We start from the raw sequence: 8,632 nt of genomic DNA, 5'->3' as shown, positions 1-8,632 counted from the left end.
TGCATCATGCAAATCCTTTTCTCTTTATTCATCCTGCTAGTTTGTATGTGATATTCGCTGTACTTCTGTCTAGTGCTTTATTATGTTAGGTTTTTATGTGCTATTTTACTTGTTATTTTGTGCCTCTATTTCTGCTTTCGTTGCTCCCCACTGCAAAGCCAAACTGGCTTTGTTGGTACCTAAATAAATAAATATACAAAACTATCCTTGTACTGCTTATATGCATCCCCTTACCGGATCACATTTAACGAAATATGCGATAAACGGAGCAGCGATGCCGCACAAATATCTCATCGCCACTTAGACAAAGCTGAATAAAATGCATACTGCGCGTCGATTTACTTGCGCAAGCAGAATTTTGAGTCGATCCTCACAAATGCGGCGTATTGCCAGCTATAATAGAAACATACGGCATCGCTGGTCGATGTGGTAAAGGGAAATCACTAGAATCCCGTCTTTCCTTTTTAACACGCCGGCTAAGATGGAAACTTCAAAATCACTTACGGTCTACACTCCATTGTGTAGCGCAGGAACATCATCTGGTCTAAGAACAGCTAGATGACGTCGTCCTGAACGTCGTATGGCACGGCGCGGCTCTTTTCTTTCTAAAGCGTCTTCCAAGGCGCCGAAATTTATTCCCCAAGGACTTTCATCACTTCTGCAGCGCTGTGATAACGCCATCTGCACAAATGAAGAGCGTTTTCGACATCTGCGAGTCGGCAGATGAGAGAGGCAGCTTATACCGGTTCCACACAGGCATTCGATCGCGATCGAGCGCGATAAAATTTCTCGATCACGATCGATTCTACGCAGATTGCGCAGTACAGGCAATCGTGATAAAAAAATTCGATCCCGATAGGGCTCAATCGCGATTGAAACTGCTCCGGTATGACGCCCGTATAAAATTCCGAGCACTCACCTGTAAAGCAGCGTTGGGCATGACGATTCACGACCACCTCGTCATGTGCTTGTTCTTGTGGCGCTTGTGTTTCACCTGCTACCAAAGCGCAGGGCAAGCCTCAACACAGCCGATCAACGCTTCGTTGTTGATTGCTTCGATAGTCTCTGCGCTCCGTCGACACGAAACCAGCAGCTACTCCAGGCGCCTCCGTACGATTCGGAAACTTCAACAACTTTTCCGAACCGACGGAAGTGTACATGCTGCCCACGTGACGTCGGTGCACAAGCTGCCACTTCCGTCGCGTACGCTCAAAATGACGCCCAAGATCAAGACCTCCTTGTCGTGCGCGTTTCCAAAGCGTATCACCTCTCTAGACGCGTAGGACGGCCTCGCAGACGCGTGTGGTTGGGCCAGCAGCCGCCAAAGTAGAACGCCTGCGCCTTGCGCGCGACGGAAGACGGCGCGCGAGATTGAGCCGCCATCATTAACTCACCCTTGCACGCTTTCACTCGCACATACAGCATGCGCCGCGCGGCGATGATGTTATGGCCCTTGCACTTCAAGCGCAACATCAAGGCGACGCCGACAAGAATGCACCTGGAGTGTCGATATAATTGCTATCGCAATAAAAAAATAAGACCTTCCTTACTCTCACAAAGCCGCAGTGCTTCCTTTTGAATGTCTTCCTAAAATGCAAAATACGTTTTCCGTTTAATTTAACTTAAGCAAGTAGCATATTCGGTACAAGCTGAGTGTACTCTGCTCGCTGAAATTGCGCCAACATTTAGCTCCGATAAAATGTCTCCAAAGTTAAATTTCCATTAACGCGACGGTGAGTTGCTCCCGATTTTCACTACAGTTTTCATCAAGCCCTTCCTTAACGTCTTTGAAGGCCGCGAAAGAAGCGCTTCACCATGGGCAAAAACCAGATGAGGATGCGCTCTCGGATGGTCCAGAGACGGAACCAGACGATCGGCACATGCAGCACGTACACCGCGTACGATAGCCGGCTCAGGGGCACCAGCAGAGGACTGCAGAGCACGCTGTTGACCAAGCCTGCGACCAGAATAGCAGGTGGAAAGCATACGATCGAGTGGTCATTCAGTTCTACATCAGATCTAACAGCAGTAATGTCGCTTTCAATTTTATGGGAACACCGCTGTGGCAACGCAGCGCAAAGATGGCGAAAACGCTAACCCGGGCAAGCGCACTGCATGAACTGGGAGTCAGAAAATTTTTGTAAAGCAATGCGAATAAAAAACTAAAAATATAATGCTTCACACAGAAAACCTTGGGCAGGAAAGGAAATTTCCGTTTTTTTTTTCTTTTTTAGATGAGACGCCATGCAGATGCCCACATAACTTCGTTAATCCACGAAATAGGGCTTGCATCTACGGCCCTTTCCGTGCGCAGAATTCAGTTATGTATGCTAAATTGCATGCAACTACAGATTATAGAATTAAGATTAGGCAGAATAAAGGCTGCAAGGTTACATTGCACTCAACGTTGTGTGGAGCTGGTGTGGAGCTGGTGTGGAGCTGGTGTGGAGCTGGTGGAGCCAAAACGCATTAGATAGTAACACTATCTAATGCGTTGCATAAAAAAATTTACCAGGTGATGATTAACCACGTTGACACGATGGCATGCCAACAGCTTCGAATGGCCATGGCTTCCATTGTTACTTTATTGCTGGCTGGTGCCCTCTAGCTACCCGTGCAGCGAGAAATGTGGGCTGCGCTCTTACTGAACCTATGTCGTCGCATACGGAAATATTTTCGCATGAAAAGGCTGGGTGTTTCGCGAAGTTCTTCTGAGCGAACATAGAAATAAAAGAAATGCTGCCATATTGCATTATGACAAAACCTTTGTTCGTGTTTAGTGCGGGCGCAAAGTGTGCACTGAGAAGCAAACTGAAATTCGCTTTCACAGCGACTGCTCTCTCTCCCACCGCTCTTATCTCAATACATGGGAACGGAATCTTTTCTCCACAACCACTTCATCGATTTTGATGAGTTTTGCCGCATTTAAAAGAAAATGTTAGGAGTTAGCGGCTGCATCAAATATATTTTTATTTTGGCAGTCAATATCCTTACGAAAACTGTTAAAACTGGCAAAATTAAGAAGAAATTAAGTTTCCAGTTTACAACCCTAACTCAGCGATTAAAAACTATATGGTAATTCCGTAAAGTGAATCTAATATTACAGCTAAAACGAAGAAGAGTAATGTTTTATACACCACTCTGAAATATACGACTGATTTTTAGTGCGAATTTTGTAAGAACCTCGCAACGACTGGAACAATTTCACGTAAGCGGTGAATTCAGATAGAAAGGTCACCACTTTAGGTCCTCTGACAGATGCAGTTTGCAGAACTTGTATATCTGTTTTTGGTGCAGAGTCACTTATTCCTTAACTTCGCGCTTCAAATCCTTTTTTAAACTTAGGAGCTTTCGGGAATTTTCGTGAAACCTTTCAATTAAGCCCTAAATAAAAACTCTTTCCTAGAGTCACTACAATTGAACTTTCTCAAATGCAACAACTGTCATTCAGACATGTCGGGCCGCTGTCTCATGAAAGTATTTCTGCGTTTTTTATGTGCTTGAACAGAGAAATTGGAGTTGGCGGAGAGCTAAATTTTTTCTTAAGTCCGAGCTGCACAGTTTGGATTTGTGTATTTTGTGCACTACTGCCTCAAAGAAACTCGCAAATTACGTGGGAGCATGGAAATAAAGGTCGTTGCTGATTGAAATGAAAAGGTCGTTGCATGTAAACAAGTCGTTGCTCATACAACCGAATTTCCCTGTCAACCTTACCAGGCAATTTGTGGTGTCTTAAAGACTCGTGTGCTTCACCGACCTGTCTAGTTGACGTTAGTGTGGGAATGGCGTTAGCGCAACTTTATCTGCATAACCCGCTGCGGTGGCTTAGCAGCTATGGTGTTGCGCTGCTGCTAGGCACGAGGTCACGGGATCGCATTCCGGCCGGCAGCATGTCGGTGAAGGTGCACCCATGTGCCGTGCATCGCGGGCACGTCCGCAGTGCCCTTCAGTCCGGAGCGCCCAACCACGGTGTGCCTCGTTATCGAGTCGGCACGCGAAACCCCTCCGGTCTGCAAGACCGGAGCTTTGTATAGCCCAAGTTTCGGCCTTTTTTCCGGCTCTCCCTTTGTCACCTTGTATTCAGTGGTGAAAATTGAAAAAATGATGATGATGTTGAAATTCAGTTGAATTATTGGCATGAAAGTATGCCATAGAGAATTGCTTAACGGCAATGTCAGGCTTAGCAAACGCCTCATGTCGTAATCTGTTATTATCGCGTTTACTGAGGAAACACACATGCGCGACATAAAAATCCTCCAAATACAGGCAAAGTGAGGTGAGTAGACCACCATAGCGCCCTCAGACACACTCGTGGTACTTAGATTCAAGTGCACGTTTCAGAACCCCAGGTGGTCCAAACTTGCGGAGTCCCCACTATGGCGTGCCTCATAATCAGATCGTGGTTTTGGCACGTAAAACGCCATAACTTAGGTTTTTTTTCGTTTATAGAATGCAATGCGCTAGAATGATGATGCAGTGCACTAATGTATAGCATTCATGCAACTACAACTAGTGGCAACCTTTTGTCACGTAGTAGCGAGGGTAAAGAACAAAGTAGCAAAACTGTGAATGAGGAATCTAAGGTTTATTGGGCGAACCTGTGCACAGAAAAACAAGCTCCTTAATAAAGGGAAAGCCATACATCTGCCCAATCGTAGCATTTGCTACAAAGGAAACCCATACGGGCTCCTCGAAAGAAAAGCCTCCCAGTTGAAGAAAAATTTGTCCTTGTCAGGGACTCGAACCCTAATAATAGGTAAGTGTATAGCGTAATAGTTCTGCGGAAGCCTGCGGGTTCCGCAGAGCTATTGCGCTATACACTTGCCTTTGCTTCGACTTGTTCACAAATTCGACTTCAGCCTGTAATTTAGTAGTCGCCTGGTTAGCTCAGATGGTAGAGCGGCTGTCCTGGAAACGCGGTGGTCCCGGGTTCGAGTCCCTGACAAGGACGAATTTTTCTTCAACTGCGAGGCTTTTCTTTCGAGGAGCCCGTATGGGTTTCCTTTGTAGCAATTGCTACAATTGGATAGATTCCTCCCTTTCCGTTTATTAATTACTTCTCTCCATCTTGCGGGCTTCCGCAGAACTATTGCACCAAAACAAGCTACGTTTCCTAACGATAGAGGCGAACATATTCGGTGACCGTCGAAATCTGGTCTGCGGGTCAAGCGCATCGGCTTTTATACATGAGTCATCGAAAGTTTGACAGTAATCGCTGCTGCCCGCGTGTCTTCCGGAAAGCACTACATAATTCGAGTCGCTCAAAGATGAGATTACACAAGCTTCGGTGACAATAGGCAATGGATAGAACCATCGATACCATTCGAGAAACTTCTGATACATGCCGGTGCGTCTGCGCTGAGCAATAACGTTTAAGATTTTTTAGCCAGTGAAAATTGGTCACCCAAAAAAGTTAAAATACACGTGTCACTATAGTTCGCCTAGGCCCATAAGAATGAGAGAAAATACATGTCGGCGTCACAATTTTCAGCGATTTTGCGATCGACTAAATTTTTTAAAGTAAGGAATAACGGTAACATTTGAATCACGTGCTGTTTTAGCGAGCGATGCTGAGGGGCGTTTCATCTGTCTTCATTTTGCTTCTTTCGGCAGAGATTATAGCCCGTGCAATTAAGCGATTGATGACGACGTTGTTCACCCTATCATTAATGACGGATTATAAACGGATGCGTTAAGCTCGGTGTCCGCACCTCCACGGTCAGAGATGCAGGCGAACACGAGCCATCCGATGCAGAGCGCCCACACGAGGCGGTGGCAGGATGCGTAGGCGGCTGCAATCCAGGGCGCAGGCAGCGTGTCCCCGTCGCCCCACCGCTTGGTGAAGAAAAGAACGGTGGCTCCCGCTAGGAGCACTGCGGTCCATGTGACTCCCTGGCACGCCTGCGTTGCCGGAATCAGCGAGATTGGACAGGGCTGGCGACGTATAATAATAGGTGGAAAAAAATCGGGCTTATCAGAAAAAATGAAGCAATAAGAGCTTTACTATGTAGAGGAACGAGCACGTTCGAATCGCGCATTTTTGTAGCACAGAAATTCCTTGAGCTTGTTGTGCTTCGTGTAGGCGATGAAGAAACAACTGTGAGGCAGTGATAATTTTTGGAGTAGGTTAACTTTAAGGACCTTATGAAGTAACACTGCTTACAAAACGACCAAGACCCATGCCAACACTATTCTTGATTGGTGGGCAGCGCCCGTTTTCCTATTTTAGTGATGTGATATGTTGTACCATGTTTGTGCCTACAAATATTGTAGAAATCTCCCCTAATGACTCCTCCTTCGCCTGCACCAACAACTTCTCATACGCGTGTCTTTGACAATTGTGCACACTCCTTGAGAATCTCGAGAACTGTCGCCCGTAGGACTAGTGACCATCTCTGATTCCATCGAAATATTTGGACAGAATATTTAACTGATGTATAGCAGAGACGGAATGGCAACTTGCAGCTGGAATGATTCTGGATTCATTCCATATTTTCAAACCCGCGTGGTTGAAATGATGGCACCGGTTGGGCAAATGCGATGGGAATTGAATGGGAGTCCCAGATTCAGGACTGAAGTTGGAATGGAGTGGGCACATAGTCCTGGAGCGCTAAACTTTCATATTAAACGAGAATAAAAAACCGGTATATCTACAATACATTCAATTAGATTTGACCAATATCTTACATTTCTCAGTTTTAACTGAATAACATTTCTTTCAGTATCGACCTATAAGTAACTGCTTCTGCCTCGGTAATTACAAACAAAACAGTGTTCAACACATACCAAGTAGAGGAAAATTTTCTGCGTCACAATTTTTAAGTGTCCCTGAAGACCCCAGCTTTTATTTTCCAAGAACTATTCAATTTAGCAACAACGTTAACTGTTTACGAAACGATGGCGCACACGGTTGCACCATGCGCCAGTCTATGGTGATTTCGAACACGCGCCATGCTTTTTCACCCACGGTCGACTATCCATAAAGCGCGATAACAGGTGGTCACAAAGGTGTGCTTGAAAAAAATTATGCCGGTTAAAACAGGCTTGTAAATATGAAACAAAAACAATCGTTCTGCAAAAGAAAACAATGTGTTTCGCTTTTAGAGCTGACAGAATAATAGTATGGGCGAGAAGAAATAGTAACAATGTTTTAAGGGTTCAAGTGTATGATTTTGTTACAAGGTACGCAAGCGCAAGTAGCAAACAAGTGTGGAGAAAGCCTTTCATTTACTGCGATTGGAGGAGTGCAATGGCGGAGCTGAGGAAGTACAGGAGTGCGAATGGTCCGACTCGCACCATTCCTAGGAGCTAAAAAGAATGAAATTTATAGAGATTTCCACTCTCCGGAATAGAATGGGAACTAGGCCCTATTCTGCAACTCTGCTGTAAAACGTCTTTTCGCGCTTGCATTCACAATTAGGGCGCATGATGGAAAAAAAAACGAAAAAGCACAAAAACGATCTTTTTGACCGGAAGGAAAAGTTAACTGAAACGTCGTTTATTATTTTCTTTCCGAGTGAAACAAATATTTTTATAGGTTTTCAGCTGAAGGGGACAGTGGGCAATCCGAAACAACCGGCGTCAGGCAACTCTAGCATTAGCGCGTATCTCAGGCAGGGATAGTACTAGCGATAGCCCGTCCAGCGCTCCACTAATCTAAGCCTGCTGCTCGGCGCACTAGCAAATCGGCATCATAGCGAAACCCAGGTTTTGCCCGCTGAAGAGCTTATCGTTTAGTTTTCTACGGGTACAACGCTCTGTCACCCAAGTTTATTCGCTCGTTTCAGTTCGTTATATCGGAAAAGCGGTCTCGCATTTTGGCGAGTGCACTCGATGACGTGCTGCTTCTGATGCCATGTTCAGTGCCTTGATTAAAGGCACGGAGCATGATCTCAGAATTCATAATTCACTCATTCAGGAAAATAAATACTATATTTCTATCGCTACTTTCCTTAGAAAATTTTTCCATTGGAACCAAACCCGTTGTGAACTGTTACCGATCACTTTTTTATTCGTTCCGGAGCAGAACCGTAAGGAAACTTTTTTTACAGCGAAGCTGTATACGGCAAACCAATTCGTCCATCCGTCCACCCGTCTGTCGCCTGTACGTAGAAACCTCCTCCGGCGCAAGCCATTGTGCACGCGCTCAAAAACAAGGTCCAACTAGAACCCGTATCAGATATTAAGCTGATAAGAAAAGATACTACACTTTCACCCGCGTCGGCCGTGTCTACGTTCGCACTTCCCTCTCTTTGTCGGTGCTCTGAGCGTTCGCGTATCTCCTTTCCTTCCATTCTCCCGTGGTGGTGGTCCCGTAAGCGTGCTGCCCACCAGGACCGCGAGGAGGAAAGAAATGCGAACCGCCCATGTGGCCCCGATCTCACAAACTTGGAACGTTTCACCGGAGCAACGCCCGGGTTTCAGAAGGAGTTTGTGGGGAATCAGTTTTGTCTGGCCTGTGTTGCGTGGGATCGCTTGTTGTATTCGAGTGACCTCACAACCATTACTGCACTGCGGGACGTCGACCAATGCACGATCGCTTAGGCTGCGGCTAAGCAGTGTGTGCCCTCGGAGTGCGCTGAGGTGCGTGTCTGTTCTACGTACCGGGGTTCGCTAGTAAAAGCTGTCTCGC

At 45.9% G+C, this 8,632-nt stretch overlaps 1 pseudogene; it reads right to left on the bottom strand.

Moving 5' to 3' along the window:
• Window positions 1–8,155: 8,155 nt before the first annotated feature.
• LOC142566870 (U2 spliceosomal RNA) lies at window positions 8,156–8,211 on the bottom strand (annotated as a pseudogene).
• Window positions 8,212–8,632: the final 421 nt, after the last annotated feature.

Source organism: Dermacentor variabilis, unplaced genomic scaffold (genome assembly GCF_050947875.1).
Source record: "Dermacentor variabilis isolate Ectoservices unplaced genomic scaffold, ASM5094787v1 scaffold_13, whole genome shotgun sequence".
Taxonomy (NCBI): domain Eukaryota; kingdom Metazoa; phylum Arthropoda; class Arachnida; order Ixodida; family Ixodidae; genus Dermacentor; species Dermacentor variabilis.
Note: the sequence above shows the minus strand (reverse complement) of the source record. Positions and strands in the feature narration are given on the sequence as shown.